General features: G+C 39.6%; 1 protein-coding gene across 3 annotated transcripts in view; it reads right to left on the minus strand.

Moving 5' to 3' along the window:
- SHISAL1 (shisa like 1) overlaps positions 1-16,224 on the minus strand; it is a 312,707-nt gene that overhangs the window by 170,709 nt on the left and 125,774 nt on the right. For 2 of the 3 annotated variants that reach the window (XM_075899698.1, XM_014575796.3), the window contains exon 2: positions 2,673-2,823. The exons of the other annotated variant lie outside the window; for it this stretch is intronic. The gene's annotated coding sequence lies outside the window, so the exon portion shown is untranslated. The remainder of the gene's footprint in view (positions 1-2,672; positions 2,824-16,224) is intronic. 3 annotated transcript variants of the gene reach the window in all.

Below are 16,224 nucleotides of genomic sequence, written 5' to 3' on the forward strand. Positions count from 1 at the left end.
TTCTGTCCTCTGCAAACTCTCTCACCAGACACTTCTGTGTTTCCTTCTCAGTCAATGAAAATGATTAACAGCATGGGGCCAAGAACTGATCCCTGCTGTTTCCCACATTCTTGATGATGGTTTCCCAGATTCCAATTATATTTTGATATCTGTCAGCCAGCCAACATTTAATGCATGCCATGTTAATTTTGTATCATCCCAGGTTTTTTTAATTAAAATGTAGTGTAGCACCAAGTCAAATGCGTGACAGCAGTCTATTACATCAACACTGTTACTTTTATCAACCAAATTTATAATCTTATCGAAAAGAGATATCACGTTGATATTAATGGAGTTGCATATCAGATACTTCATTATTTTACCCAGGAACAATCCGTTCTATGAATGGCCATAATGTGCAGAAATGATTAACGTATATGTAGCCATAGGTTTAAACCCCTCATATGAAGGCTGAAATTGTCAGATGTGCCTTGGTGAGATAGATACCCAGTTTCTAATGAATTACACTGGAATCTGGATATTTTCTTAGGCCCTTTGGCAATCCCAGCCAAAAAGAGCATGCCCTTAAAAACTGTATACATACTGAATTCCTGGCAAGAAAACAAACTCAGCTAATCGAAGTACAAATGCATAGAATTAATCTTTGGGGTTACGATTTCCAAGAGGACAAACATTTAGGTCTACAATCCTAGAGCTAATATTATTTAATCAGGGCAGACTCCTGGACAGCTTAAACCATAAATTACTCAGGCAAATACTATATATAATATAATTCCCTAACAAAACTGCCTGCGACAAGGTACGTAGCCATTCATCCTGATGGAATTCAATACTTCTCTGTGTATCTCTAAATCAAGTACCATATACCTAGGCAGATCTGTTAGGAATATAATTACTGATTAGAGGAACCCATACAATTGTTTGCATGACAAAGTTTAGGAATAAATTAATGAAGATGGATTTCAAACAAATCCTGGATGACAAATATGTAGGTTAAATCCCATTGCAAGGACAACACCTATACAAGAAAAAAAATTCCAGTCAAATTGATAAGACAAAAAAACCCATGCTGATGCTTAACATTGTGCTGGACAGTCAACAGATCGAAATAAATCAATCACAGTATTGGTTTTGTTGGCACACACATGTTACTAATTTTTTCCCAAGGGAAAAAATAGGGCATATCTACATTGAAACTACAGGGGTGAATGGCAGCTTGTGGAGACCTTACCCATAATAGCTGCGTTCTAGGTAACTTGGAAAAAACAGAAATGAGGACACCATGACATGAGCTTCATAACCATCTGCACAAGTGACCACATACTTAGGCAGGCTTGTACAGTCAGTGCTGAAGTGCCTAAAGTGTCCGTCTGCTATGTACATTGGACAAACTTCTCAGACACTTCGCCAAAGAATCAATCCACACAAAACAGACATAAGACGCTCTCAGAGAGAAAGCTGTTGCTTGCCATTTCAGCCAGAATGACCATTCCCTCAATGACCTTAAAAAATGCATATTGCTTCAAAGAGACTTTAATTCCAGACTTCAACGAGAAGCTTCAGAATTGTCATTCATACTTGAATTTGACACTTTATGACACTCTATGAGATAATTCTCACCCATTACAAAGATAGCTTCCCCAATTATCATCCCTAACGTCATTACCTCACAGAAACTTCCCTTATTATCACCCCTATGTCATTACCTCACAGACACTAACCTTCCCCCCTCACCTCCACTCTGTTCTAAAATTTGATTTGTCAATTTCACATGCGTTCATTTTTTTGATTGTATCACTTTGGTATATATGGTTGTGCCGATTTTCTTCCACATATCGATCTGAGGAAGTGGATCTGGCCCACAAAAGCTCATCACCTAATAAACCATTTTGTTAGTCTTTAAAGTGCTACATAGTCCTGTCTTTTGTTTCTGCTGAAGCCTGTACCTCAGTGTCTTCACTTTTATTTTCAGTGAGCTACCTACAGTACAGCTAGCAGGGCAGGTCTACACAAATCTGCAGGGCAGACAAACCCTTCCTTCCACTGAGGCTAATCCCTGGATCAACGTATTTGACTAGGATTACAGCAGGTTTGTGCTGAGTGATCTTAATTTGAAATCTTGATCAATACCTCTCCATTATAAGTCAATTGAAGTATGAACATGCAACTGTTTGCAACAGCTTAACTAAATATATTTAAATACCGATTTTAGTAAAACCAAAATCGTGTGTGTAGATGGAGATTTAAAAAGACTATAAAGAGACAGGTGAAAGCTACTTCTTGGAAGGCCCAGTTGAATTTTGATCTGTCAGATTAAATTGATCTGATTATGCAAATCTATGAAGGAGTGAGAAGGTTATTGGAGTCTCTCTTTTTATTAACCTTGTAGTGGTCACTCATTCTTCAACTAATCAGCTCTTCTTTTCCTCTGTCTCACTGATTCACAGCACAAGTGCAATAATCTGCAGTAACTAGCTTGTACAATGATCCTTCTTTTTACTACTTTATAGAGAATTAGTATTCCAGTATATCAGCTTGTGTGGATCATCTTAACTTATCAGACTCTTCAAAATCACCAGTTTGTATTGTCAGAATGTTTCCTTTAGAATTCATAATGCATTAAAGAGAAAAAAAGTTAATAAAAATAACAGTTTTGTAGTATGCTTGAATACCTTATTTGCATGTTCAAGTCATGCTCAGGGAGTGAGTCGTGTTGTCCAATTCCCAGCTGAAGATTTAAGCCATGCAATGGAAAACTGGTTGCTGTTTCTGATCTGCTTCTAATTTTTCACCCCCACTGCTAGTCTTCATTTTCTTTCATATCTGAACAGACAGAGACAAAAATATCAAACAAAAAAGTTGAATCCTGTGGCTCTAATACTAGAAGGGGGTGGCTCTTAGTACATAGTTCCATATATTAGTAATTATATATTTTCACTTTTTAGGTGTATATTTTATTTTAGCTCCAATGCTTCAGTGCAGATAAAAAGGGGAAAAGCACAAAAGATGTTCAGAATAGAGAACTTATATCTGGGTTAAACATTCATTTGAGAGAGCACATTTCAATGAGTTTCAATAACTATTCATTGGAATGAATGGGAATCAAAGAGAGCTGCTGGAGGTGCAGCAACTCTGGAAATTAGGCCATTTATTCAGGTGCTTAATTATGGGCTTAGGGACTTAGCTAAGCACTCTTTTCTTAAAGTCTTAGGGTACGTCTACGGTATACCGTTATTTTGAGATAACTAGCATTACTTCGAAATAACAATGTAAGTGTCTATACAGCCATTCTGTTATTCTGAAATAATTTCAAGATAACGGATGGCTTATTTCAAAATCTGTAAACCTCATTCTATGAGGAATAACGCTTATTCCAAAATAGCTATTTCGAAAAAAGGCATGTGTAGACACTCCACTGCTGCTATTTCAAAATAGCCCCTCACCAGGGCCATTCTAAGTTATTCCTCCCTACTGCTTCTGGGGCTATAAATCGAGATAGCACGTCTACATTAGGGAAGTCTGCCTACGACTCATTTTGAGGCTTCCCTGCAGTGTACATGTGCTATTTCGGAATAACTATTCCAGAATAGCTTATTTCAAAATAAGCATGCAATGTAGATGTACCCATAGAAACTAGACTAAGTGTCTTAGACAGGGACCACATGTAAATGCTAACTGTTGGCTCCATGGAAGTCAATGGAAATTTTGCCATGGATGTCTATGGGACCAGGATTTCACCTTCTATCACCTCTGTCTTTTCACAGTAACATGCCAGCAACAATATCAATCAGTGATCACAAACCGATGTATTAGAGATTGTTCACTTGTTGAGAGCAGGGGGAGAAGATGAGGTAATCTATTTATTCATTTCCGACATTAAAAAAATGCTATGTCATCACTACAACCTGACCAACAAAGGAAACACCATCAGTTGGTAAACACATTTATATCAAGTGTCCTCTGTCGGAAATATTTAGTGCTTAAAACACCCTAACATTGATGGTGCAACACACCATTTAATTTTCATAAATAGAAATGGAGTTGGAGATCGTGTCTATGGTGCTTTGGGTGTATTACCCCAACTGCACCCCAAAATTTTCTATTTTGTTCCTTCCCTTACAGAGTTTTTAAAGCCTCAAACTACCTGGTATTTTACACTATCCAATGTATTGCATAGGCAAAACATTTGTTTTTCAGAAATATTTGTATGAACCCAGAAGTAAATCAGCTTTGTTAAGAATGATGATTTAATCTCCAGAAATGGATAGCTCTCCATTCAAGGCACAGAAATCTCCTGCAACCCCCATTCATTCCTCCCTTCAAATAATAGTAGAATTTTAACAAGATACTTTCAAGAGCCCCTTCCAGCATATTGTTGCAAAAGGCATCTCATTACCAATCCCTTGTGCTAACCAGTTCTATGCAAAGGGAGATATTCTAATAAAAAGGTGATTAAAACAATGTTTAGCTGCAAGACAAGAAACAGTGCTCAATTGCCATACATTAATGGATCTACACTGGGTGACCTAAAGGCACTAGTCAAGGGCTTGTATTTCAACCAAGTGGGAATAATTTAATTAATCATACATGTGTTACAAAAACTCTGATTTTCACGTGCATGGTAACAGAGCATGCTCACTTAATCTTTAAGCATAAAAAATGAGATAGAGGCCAGTCTCCACTGCAAAAAAGTTAGTATCACTTCAAAAAGATTCTGGGAAAGACACAGAGAGAAAAGCAACACCGAAAAAAAGGAGAGGAGGATGGGGAACTTATATGGACGTTTTACAAGGGCTAGCAACATAAATCAGAGCAAATGATACAGAGAGACATAAATCCCCAACAAAGTCAATGGCGAAACGCCAACTGATTTTGATAAGACCAGGATTTTACTGACACGCATTAGCTGCACTCGCATGCCTTATCACTATACACCAGGACTGTGACGTAGTGGGGGTACTTGCTGGGCTGTGGTGACCCCTGCTGTCTGGAGCAAGACCCAGCAGGGAAAACCTCACTATGCAAAGGTAGTGCCAAACTTGTTGAACCAGTGGCCAGACACCCCCCATGGAGAGGAACAAAGGAAGGTGGAATGCTGCCCTGACTGGGGGGCAGGGCTGGAAGGGAATTTAGTTAGTTACTGTCTGGGAGCATGGAGGAGAGCCTAGGGAAAGAGGCTGGAGTTTAGGGGCCCAGTCTCCCCCATCTCAAGGGGGCCTGAGGCATCCTAGCCCAGCTCTGTGACCAGACTACATCTGTGCTGTGCTGTATCCTGGAGAGGCAATAAACTTCCTCTAGTCCACCGGCTGGTGCAGTCTGTTTGTGCCATTTCGGGGTGCAGGAGACGGGGGACCCCAACGCGCCGTCACACACGCATTAGCTGCACTCGCATGCCTTATCACTATACACCAGGCCTGGTGAAAATATGGCCTGAGGGCTGGATCCGGCCCACCAAGACACTGGACCCAGCCTGTGGATACATTGGCAAGCCCTAGCGCCCCTACCACACACCGCCCAGAAAAGCGTCTTCCAGGCCATTTCTTTTTCAAAACTGTGAGCCCAGAGAGGAAAGGGGAAGGCTTCAGGCGCTGCCCCTGCCCCCAACACAATCCCATTGGCTGGCCCTAAGTGTTCCCGTCAATTTATTATACTTTTGAATACCTACTAACCACTATTTTTACCTACAAATCTGACACTGTCAACTGGGCTTGAATAAAGATATTAACCAGGTAACACTACAAAGCCAATTTCTCCTGCCTTTGACATTCGCATTTTCACATCAAAAGCTATAAATGGGACACAGCCAGCCTACTTATCTAGCTTCATTAAAATGGGTCCTACAATTGACAGGTAACTGCTTTTGTTGACATATATATCTTGGATTCTGTTATTTCCATTCTAACTCATCTGATCAAGTGGGTTTTACCCACAAAAGCTCATGATCTTATATATTTTTGTTAGTCTCTAAGGTGCCACAGGACTACTCATTTTTAAAGTTACAGTCTAAAACTGCTAGCTCTCAGATTTATTTTTATTACCTTTGTAGCTCATTCCACAATTCTGATACATAATCTGGATGCATGATTTATCCCTGTTTTACAAGACAACACATTTGCACACTAGAATCTACAAACTTATATTTATTCATGCCATATATAAGCTAATAAAAAACTTGTTTCCTCTAAGCATTTTTTAAATGTTATGAAGAACTGCAATGTGACTAACAACAACAACAACAACAGCACCCCATCCCTAAATGTAGTCCTGACCTTCATCTGGCATACTATGGTGTTACTGCTGACTTCAGCAAAGAGTCTGGCCCAGATTTCTTAATCTTGATTTTCATTCAGCAGCCATTAAGTGAAAATATACATCTTTCACTAGGGCATCAAAATAAGCATCTAAAATATACCTATGTGAATCAAGATATTTTTATACAACTAAATTCTAAAATATGCAATTTGTTCAAACTAGTACATTAATTAGAATGTTTCAGCCTGATCTTGCAAACCTTTGCATGAGACCAAATTACTAGACTGCTTATCTTTGAATCACAGAACTGGAAGAGATCTCTAGAGGTTGCCAAGTCTAGAACCCTGCACTCATGGCAGGACAAAGCACCATCTAGACCATCAAGTGTTGCTAACTTGCTAATCTCCCCTCCCCTTCAGTTCCAGAAAGCACACTGTGTACAATAGTAATGTGCATTTATTATAATACACCCTTTAGGATAAGAAAAACGAATGAGTTCATTTCCAGCAAGGATTATGGATCTAAAAAATCTGAAAAACAAACTAATTTTGATTGACTCTTACTAGTTAGTGTTTTTGTTACAGTTGGAATAATTGTTAGTAAGGGACTGGACCTTATTTAGAAAAAAAAACCAATTACTTTTAGGAGGGATTAAAGACCACCAGAACAGAAGAAACCAGTTCAGATAAGTTTTCACAGAACTCCACCCACTCAGTTCTCTAGAAAGGATATTGACTTGTGTACATTACATCAGCAGAACAAACTGCCATTGGTTGATCGTTGATCCTGAGGGCAGAATATCGTTGCTTAGCAACTTCTCAGAGCTGACTTTTACAATTAAACCTCTCGGGAGTATCATACAGCAAATTCTGCTTTTTTTTTTTTTTAACAAAACAACAAAAAGGAAAGTACACAACCCTTCCCCCTCCTTGCACTCACTTCAGAAAATAAAAGGATACACTTATATTCCTAGCTAAGATCCACACAGAAAAATTAACTGGAGTAGCTATTCTGGGTTAGCTCCACAAGTGAACTCTCTATTTTGTCTTATTTTCCTTAGTCCATTTCAGAAATGGATTAGACCAAACTGAAAACAATTCTCTCTAATTCCAGAATAACCACACTCTCATGGGAACCTATTCCAGAGTATTTATTGTGCTTTAAATGCATGTACTCCCTTAATCCCAATTAACTTTCAAATATAGACAAGCCTCTAATTCATCTGGATTTCTGTTGCAACTGGCTAGCTGCAGCAAACCATTTAACCAATCACTTATTGGTTAATGATCCTGAGTAACAGCAACCCCTCTTTTCCACATGCTCTGCATTTAAAACTCAGACCAGCAGGCTGGCTCAGACCCAGCTCTCTGGTCCAAGTTTTAAATGAAGAGGACACAAAGGAGCTCCTTGCCACCTGCACACCTGCTGGGAGTGGCCTGCATACAGGGGAGCTGATTTTTAAACTGGCTCCCCTCATGGACCACCTCCTGACTGCTGCCCCACGCTGCTATCTCTGATATAAAGGCAGCAGTGTGAGGTGGCAGGGACTCCCCAGGAGCAGGGCCAGGAGCCGAGAGCACACTGGCTGCCAGCTCCACCCCCCGGGGGGAGCATTTTAGTAACCGTGTAACTGCTAAGAACTGTTGTGGTCACACAATTACTAAAATAAATGATTTCTAACATTCCTAGTTTCTGCACAGCACTCCCATCCAAGCCAGCAGAAGTGATCTTTCTCAAGCACTTTACATTGGGCTGATTTCTGAAGTACTTAGCCATGTCTGTATACAAAGGTTGTGGGGCCAGGGTACCAGGGGGTTAAAGTTCGCAGAGAAAGGTAGTATTGTAAATGTCGATAGAGCCCACTCTTATAGGTGGTGTGAAGCTGCACTGCTGGAAGGGCAGCTCAGGCACTTACCGTTCCCTCCCTGGTTCCCTTCCTCTTTCTTCACAGGGGTGATCATCTATTTCTGGGCTACACCAGCAACAGATTCAATCCTCTCCTGCATGCTAGCTCAGCTGTACTGGGGCCAGAACCAATGCACCACTTGTTTGTGCACCTATCCCACCCAAAATTATTTTCTTATTGGTCTATGGCTAATGATATGGGGAGCCCTGCCATGGGAGCGAGTGGTGAAAGGCAAACCTTTACTCCCCTGTGAGGTGGTATAAGGTAGATAACAATCCTGCCCTAATTTTGAGTTAATGCCCAATTTTCCAATACATGAATTCCTATGGAAAAATTCAGGTTCAAGTGGTTTTTTTCCCCTTGAGCAGCACTTGAAGATTTTGACCCAAAGACTTTCTGCATGAAGTGTGTAGGTGCAAGCAATTTGGTAAACGTTTGGATACTTTTGGAGCTCTGATTCACGTCTCTTAAAGTTTTGCATAAATATGAACTGAATTATTCATCAGTTTCCTCCCTTCCCCATTTCAGATACAAAAATAGAGAAAGCAAAAACCAGATGGCTGCTCTTTTATAATAAAGAAAAATAACGTCCCCTCTCAGTTTATTTACAATATTGCCACTTCAGAGCTATAAAAGCCAAATGTTCACATAAAATAAAGTAAAACTTACATATAGAGATATTAATTTTCTGTACTCTGCACATGGGTTCTGAAATAAAACTAGTAACAACACCTCTAACGAACAGCTTGCCTGTTTTTTGAGCAGTGAGGGAAAACTACACTGTTTGCCATTCAAAATTCAGTGACACACGGTTGAGGAGGTAATATATTTTATTAGCCCAACTTTTGATGGAAGGGACAAGCTTTTCCGTTTGAACAGAGCTCTTCTTCCAAGACTTGTTGATAAAGATAATAGTTTTGTTGTAGTTTATTTAGACTTTTGCGGTTTGTTTGACTTGGTGCTGTATGTAGCTATGAAAAGAGCTAGAATAATATTGAACTAACGTGGGACACATTAAAAGGATTCAAAGCTGGCTAGCTGATAGATCTCAAAACTAACAGTCAAGGGGGATTGTCATTGAGTGGTTCTGTTTCCTATGGGTTTCTTGGTTCTTATTTAACATCTTTATCAATTACCTGGATGAAAACATTAAACCACAACTGAAAGTTTGTAGATGAGACAAAAATTGATGGAGTGGTTATTAATGAAAAGGACAAGCCGTTGATGAAGAGGGATCTAGATTGCTTGATAAACTGTTCACAAGCAAACAATATACATTTGTATTTGGCTAACTGTAAATGTATCTCTCTGGGAATGAAAAAACTAGGCCATACTTATTAGACAGGGAACTCTCTTCTGGGAAGCAATGTTTCTGAAAAAGATTTGGGGATTGTGATGGACATGAGCTCCTCGTATCATGCTCTGGCCAAATAAGCTAATAAGATCCTGGGATGCACAAAAAGAGAGTAGAGTAGAAGCAGATGTATAAGACACATGGCAGCCATTGCTTGTACCCTGTGTCCAGTCCTAGTGTCCACAATTAAAGGATATTGATAAACTAGAAGGCTGTGTCTACACTGGGCCACTTATTCCGGAAAATCAGCCGCTTTTCCGGAATAAGCTGCGAGCTGTCTACACTGGCCCTTGAATTTCCAGAAAAGCAATGATGCTCTACTGTACAAAATCAGCCGCTATTCCGGAAAAACTATTCTGCTCCCGCTCAGGCATAAGTCCTTATTCCGGAATACTGTTCCGGAAAAGGGCCAGTGTAGACAGCCCAGTAGTCTTTTCCAGAAAAAAGCCCCGATCGCAAAAATGGCAATCGGGGCTCTTTTCCAGAAAAGCACGTCTACATTGGCCACAGACGCTTTTCCAGAAAAAGGGCTTTTCCGGAAAAGCAGCCTGCCAATGTAGATGCTTCTTTTCCGGAAAAACTGAAAACGGAATAGTATTCTGTTTTAAGCATTTCCGGAAATTCATGCCAGTGTAGACACAGCTGAAAGGGTTCAAATAAGAGCCACAGGAATGATTCAAGGATTAGAAAACATGCCTTATAGTGATAGCCTCAACGAGTTTAATCTATTTATCTTAACGAGAGAAGGTTAAGTGGGGACATCATCAGCCCACATGTACCTACACAAGGAACAAATATTTAGTAATGGGCTGTTCAATCTAGCAGAGAAAGGTATAACATGATCTAAAGGCTGGTAGTTGATGCTAGACAAATTTGAACTGGCAATAAGGGCTAAATTTTTAACAGGGGAAGTAATGAACCATTCAAACAATTTACCTTGGGATGTGGTAGATTCTCCACAACTGACCATTTTTCAATCAAAAAGGAATGTTTTTCTAAACAGACTGTAATTACTTGGGAGTTCTATGGCCTGTGTTACGCAAGTGGTCAGACTAAATGACTTAATGGTCTCTTCTGGCCTTAGGATCTATGAATGTATTAAAATTACTTTCTCTCTGTCATATCCTGGGACTAACATGACTACAACAACAAACTATAGCATTTTGTGATGCCAGCCTGGGTATTCAAATTTGCAAATGCAACATTGAATGTACTGATCAGAAAAGATATTAATGTTAGTTTCCACCTCACTATCAACCTCAGTCTGGGACAATCCACACAAAAGATCCACATCCTGGACACTACTGTACAAATAAATGATGGAAACCTACCATACCAGAAATCTACTGACCTCTATTCTTACCTAACTGCCTCTAGCTTCCATTCAGGACACATTGCATGATCTATTGTCTATAACCAAGCCCAAAGATGGAACTGTATCTTGTCCAATCCTTCAGACAGAGAAACACCTATAGGATCTTTATCAAACATTTTTTTAAACTTAAATACCTACCTGGGGAAGTGAAGAAACAGATTGACAGAACCAGACAAGTTCCCAGAACTCACTTGGTGCAGGATAGATCCAACAAGGTAAACAACAGAACACCACTTGTTATCACCTACAGTGCACAACTAAAATCCCTCCAGCACATCATTGACAATCTATAACCAACCCTGGAAAAAATACCCCTCATTCTCGCAGACCTTGGGAAACAGGCCAGTCCTCATCTACAGACAGTTCCCCCCAATCCTGATGCAAATACTCACTAGCACCCACATAACACCACAAAAGCATTTACCCAGGAACCTATCCTTGCAACAACCCCATTGCCAACTCTGTCCACATATCTATATAAGTGACACCATCACAGGACCTAATCACATAAGCCTCAAGATCAGGGGCTCATCCACCTGCACATCCACTAGTGTAATGGATGCCATCGAGTGCCAGCAATGCCTCTCTGCCATGTATATTGGTCAAACTGAATGGTCTCTATGCCACAGGATAAATGGACACAAATCAGACATCAGGAATGGTAACAAACATAAACCTGTAGAGGAACACTTTCATCTGGAAATCCAGTACGGGATCCTTCTACAAAAGATTTTCAAAACCCCTTTACAAAAGGAGACAGTTGAACTGGAGTTCATTTGCATATTCAACTCTATCAACTTAGGGGTGAATAAAGATCTCAACTGGTTAACGCACGACAAAGGCAACTTCCCCTCTCTGTATATTCACATTGCCACACCAAACGCAGTGAATGTCCCATTTCCGCTCTATCTGGGTTAGCTTCATTAACACAAGCAACTTCTTCCCTGCTTCTGTAACTAACTCCAATTCATCTGATGAGGTGGGTTTTACCCATGAAAGCTTATGCCCTAATAAATCTGTTAGTCTCTAAGGTGCCACAGAACTGCTCGTTGTTAGCGTTAGTACAACATTTGTACAGCTGCTCTGGGGGAGGAGTGGGAAGATAAGTTTACTCATAACTCCACATAACATTTACACACAACTCCACTGGCTTCATAAATTTGGTCCACTGTGTTTGATTATGATAGTTCTACAAATGTCCTAGTGGACAAAAACACCATAAATATAAAGGAAAATTAATTTTGAAAATGCTTTCCATAAAGGAACTATAGAAATGGGAAGGATTTCAATATACTTGACAAACAACAATTTACAACACTCCTGTGACTTAGCTCCCGGGGGAAACAAACTATGTAATGTAAAGATGCCATAGGAATAGTGTGCATTTGCATATTGGATTTATATTTCATTTAGTACATGAATTTCTAATTCCTTTCATATAGTTCATACAAAATATGCAAAATACATAGCAAATCTTAATGTTCTTAAAGATCATCAAACGAACACCAGACACATTCATTAGCTTGTTAAGTTTACATACCGCTCATTGCACTACCATGGAAATGCAGCAACTGTTTAACAATACATAGCAACATTATCCAACAATTTGCATATCTTATTCAGTTGATGCCTTATTTGAAACTGCCTGGAGAATTTCAGAGAGAGAAATTCCACATTGGGATTTGGCCAGAACATTAGGATTAAATCTCCCTTCTCTTATGGAAAAGGCATAGGCTCCCTCAGGACTTGGACAGACTTGATTTTACACTTTAGCAGAAAAAAAAAATCCACAGTATAGATCATCAACTGCGTGTGATGAGTAGGATAAAAATTAGAAACTGTATGCCAGCCTTGCAGTGAGCTCAAATGATGCTATGGGGAACACCTCCAACTATCTTACATTTCTCACTTATGTACTTTATATTGCCTCAGTAAACATATTTGGGTTTTTCAGGCACCTTCCATGGCAAGATTATTCTATTATCAATCAAAAATAAATTGGCCAGGAATGTGCAATTTCTGTGTGTGGGAGTCAGAGTTATTTCTATCTTCCATTGCCCCTCAGTGCGAAAATGAGTGGGTAGAATATGTGGGAATCTCAGGCAGCACAGTTTGCTATATTATGTATTCAGACTACTTGCTTTTAGTTTCTAGTCAGTGTAGTGGAGACAGGAATCCCCATAAGGTTTTAGGTTGCAAGTGCTAGTCCCAAACCATTCTTGAAAAAAATTAATTTGTTTAATTTTTCAACTATTATTCGTTTTTGTGTCTTCGAAATATACAGCATGTAGCAATGAAAACTGTTATTTACACACACATCTCCATAGTATCCATACATCAGCGTAGTATCCATATAATTGCAACTATGCAAAACTTTACAGAACCTTCAAGGAGTTACATTTTTAATTTTGTTATATGCCAACAAACTGAGTTAGAGTCAAAATTCAATTACATTTGTGAAACTTTCAGCCAAAATGAGCTAAATTTCATGTGATTCTGGAATCATGCTATGGCTTTGGATGGAAGCCAGGTGAAACTCACATGGGATCCACATGATTTTACTGGAAACTATGCAAAGTTGGGGGGTTTCAGCTGAGTTTTATTTTGAATTTGTTCAATCTCAAAATGAAACAAGGAATGAACTGAAAAAGGAAATGTTTGTATTAATGACTCTGGATTCTGCACTGCTCAATATACATCTTACTATACATTATAGAAATCTGCATCTTCTGTCCATTCATCTGTCAGTCCATTTGTTCAAGAATTCCTCCTAAACGGCAAGAGTTAGGACCACCAAATTTGGTATACAGATTCCTCTTATCATAGCTTAAAGCAAGGTCAGGGTTTGGTAGTGCCAAGACAATGAGATGTGCCTAGAATATGACTGTTTCTCATAAAATAGAAAGGGAGGAGTCTAGTAGGAAGGAATTATACTGTAGAATGACCATAGGGGGCAGCAAAGGGCCAGAGATAGGAATCTGGACAACTGATATATATTTCAGAAAGTTTATCTGTGTGTCTGTCTGTCCCCCAACTGGGGGATGTGCACCCCTCCTCTGGAAGAGCCTGCTGCAGTGGTCATGGAGAGGCACTTGTAACCTGGCCCCATGCTGTTGCGTTGAGATAGGACTGGGGTTGTCCTCTCTTCCCCAGGGCAGTCTGCACACTGAACCCCTCCTCCCCAGCCCCACCCCAGAACAAGGATTTAAATGAAGAAAAACAAAAGTTATTTGAGCTAAGGGCCCGAGCAACGCCAGGTAAATCTTCTAGTATACTAATAATTTAAGATTTGAACATGCCTACAACAACCAACATCAGGTTTTGCAACAGCGAGTATTAAAATTGAGGAAGATTTTTCCACATTTAAACTAGGTACCTAGGAGTGAGGAATCCATCGAAATCCAGTTTTCAAGTAGCATGTGCAATGTTCTGTACAATGTAAGTTTGAGGAACATAGTCCTATTACACTATAGTCCTATTACACTATAATGGACTGGCTAGTGTGAATATGTACCACTGCTTTGTACTGGAAAGAAGCATAATTCAGAAGTATGTGAGCCATAAGCCCTATACTGCTTAGAAATCATCCTTTAGCTCAAGTGGCAAGGACCTCTCCTTCATGATGAAGTGGCCCCAAGTACTGTCACCATAATTGTATTAACAAGTGGAAGATTGTTCCATCTCCACAAATGTGTTATGCCAAAGCTCACAAGGCACGTTAAAGCATGCCTTGGGCCAGCCACCCTGGCCTTGAATCTTGGTAGAACGTCAAATTACAAATACAGAACAAAGGCAGCACATGGTTCGACGGTACATCTATTTCCTGAACATTTGACAGCTCTTTTCCTGTAAGAAAGGTTTGGAATATGTGAAGTCCATCTTTTCAAGAAACCTTTCTGGAGTGAGGCGCAAAAAAAGTGTATTTGCTACTGAGCTTTCTTCAAGGTAGCAGGAGTGACAGATAGCTGACAGGAATCCATTCCTATGTTGGGGGATAGTTCATTTGTTTTCTACTGCACAATAGCTTGCAATCTCATCCAATTGATTTTAATCAAAAATACTCAAAACTTCTCTAAAGGAGTTTTCTTCACCCAGGCTAATCAGATTAGGCAGCGTGTAATTAACTATCAACTCTTACTAACACAGAGGATTGAAAGGCATCTCTCAAGCATTAAGCCTTTGGAACGGAAGACTTATTTGTTTACATTTTTAGTGTGTGGGAGGCAAAGAAAAGTAGATTCAGAGAGATGTAATATCCTATTGAGCAGAAAAAGAAAACCCAAAACACATACCGTTAAAATTCAAACCAAGGGGACGGGGCAGCTCAGGGAAATGGTTCATGGACTGAAAGCCTTTCATCTCTAGGCTGCTTAAATTAATTGGCTGCCTCTTCCTTCATTCTGACCAGAGAGACTAAGGATTTAATTTGCCATGGACACTGATGTACCCCTCCCACTAGTCATGGTCCTTTGGGGTCAAGTTTGAAGTATACTGGCAGGGGAGTGTGGGAGAAGCTCCTGCTGCTAGTACCTGTGCTATGTAATAATTTATGAATGACAGACTTCAATCTGCAGTGCTGTGTATCTGTCACCTTTCTTAAGCAATAATGTCCTGATCCAGAGGGCAAGTAAAAAATAGACTGAGAGCCTTAATACATTTCTTTGCTCTTAGCAGTTTGACACTCATGTTTCATACTTTAATACAGTGTTTAAAATTTAATATTTTTTAAAAAAACCAGTAACAGAAAAATTAAATGATACATTATTAATATCATCATACAGTGATATAGTACCAACCCAAAGGATCCCCAAACACCTTCCAACACAAACCTCACATCTCCCTATTCATTACATGCCAGGGAATGTAGGTTGTAGTAAACTCTGTGCTCACTGTTGTAGATTCCTGCCATTCAGCTAAAGCATATCAGGACAAAGAGGTTCTACCACACAAAGACAACCTTTTCAAGATTGGAGAGCAGAGGCCTTACCAAGTGACTCAACAAGATGATGGAGCCTACTTAGAAGATAGCAAAGGGAGACCCAGAAATGATTCCTAAAGGTCATATGAATTTTGAGTGAGTGTGGTAAGTGGAGTATATATGGGGAAACTTACCAGCATTACTATAATGCTATAATTAGATCACTGTGGACATTGTTATAGTACTTTTTGTTGGGGGCGGGGGAGTTTAGCTTTATAGTAACCCTGGTAAATTTCCCCGTGTAGCCGACACCTAGGATCCTAAGACAACAACAGGGCTTCTTTAAAGCTGATGGGTGTGCCAAACAGCCTCTTTTGGGCTCAACAGAAATAAAAATCCAAACCCCTTTATTAAAAATA

The sequence above is a fragment of the Pelodiscus sinensis genome, chromosome 1, assembly GCF_049634645.1.
Source record: "Pelodiscus sinensis isolate JC-2024 chromosome 1, ASM4963464v1, whole genome shotgun sequence".
Classification (NCBI taxonomy): domain Eukaryota; kingdom Metazoa; phylum Chordata; order Testudines; family Trionychidae; genus Pelodiscus; species Pelodiscus sinensis.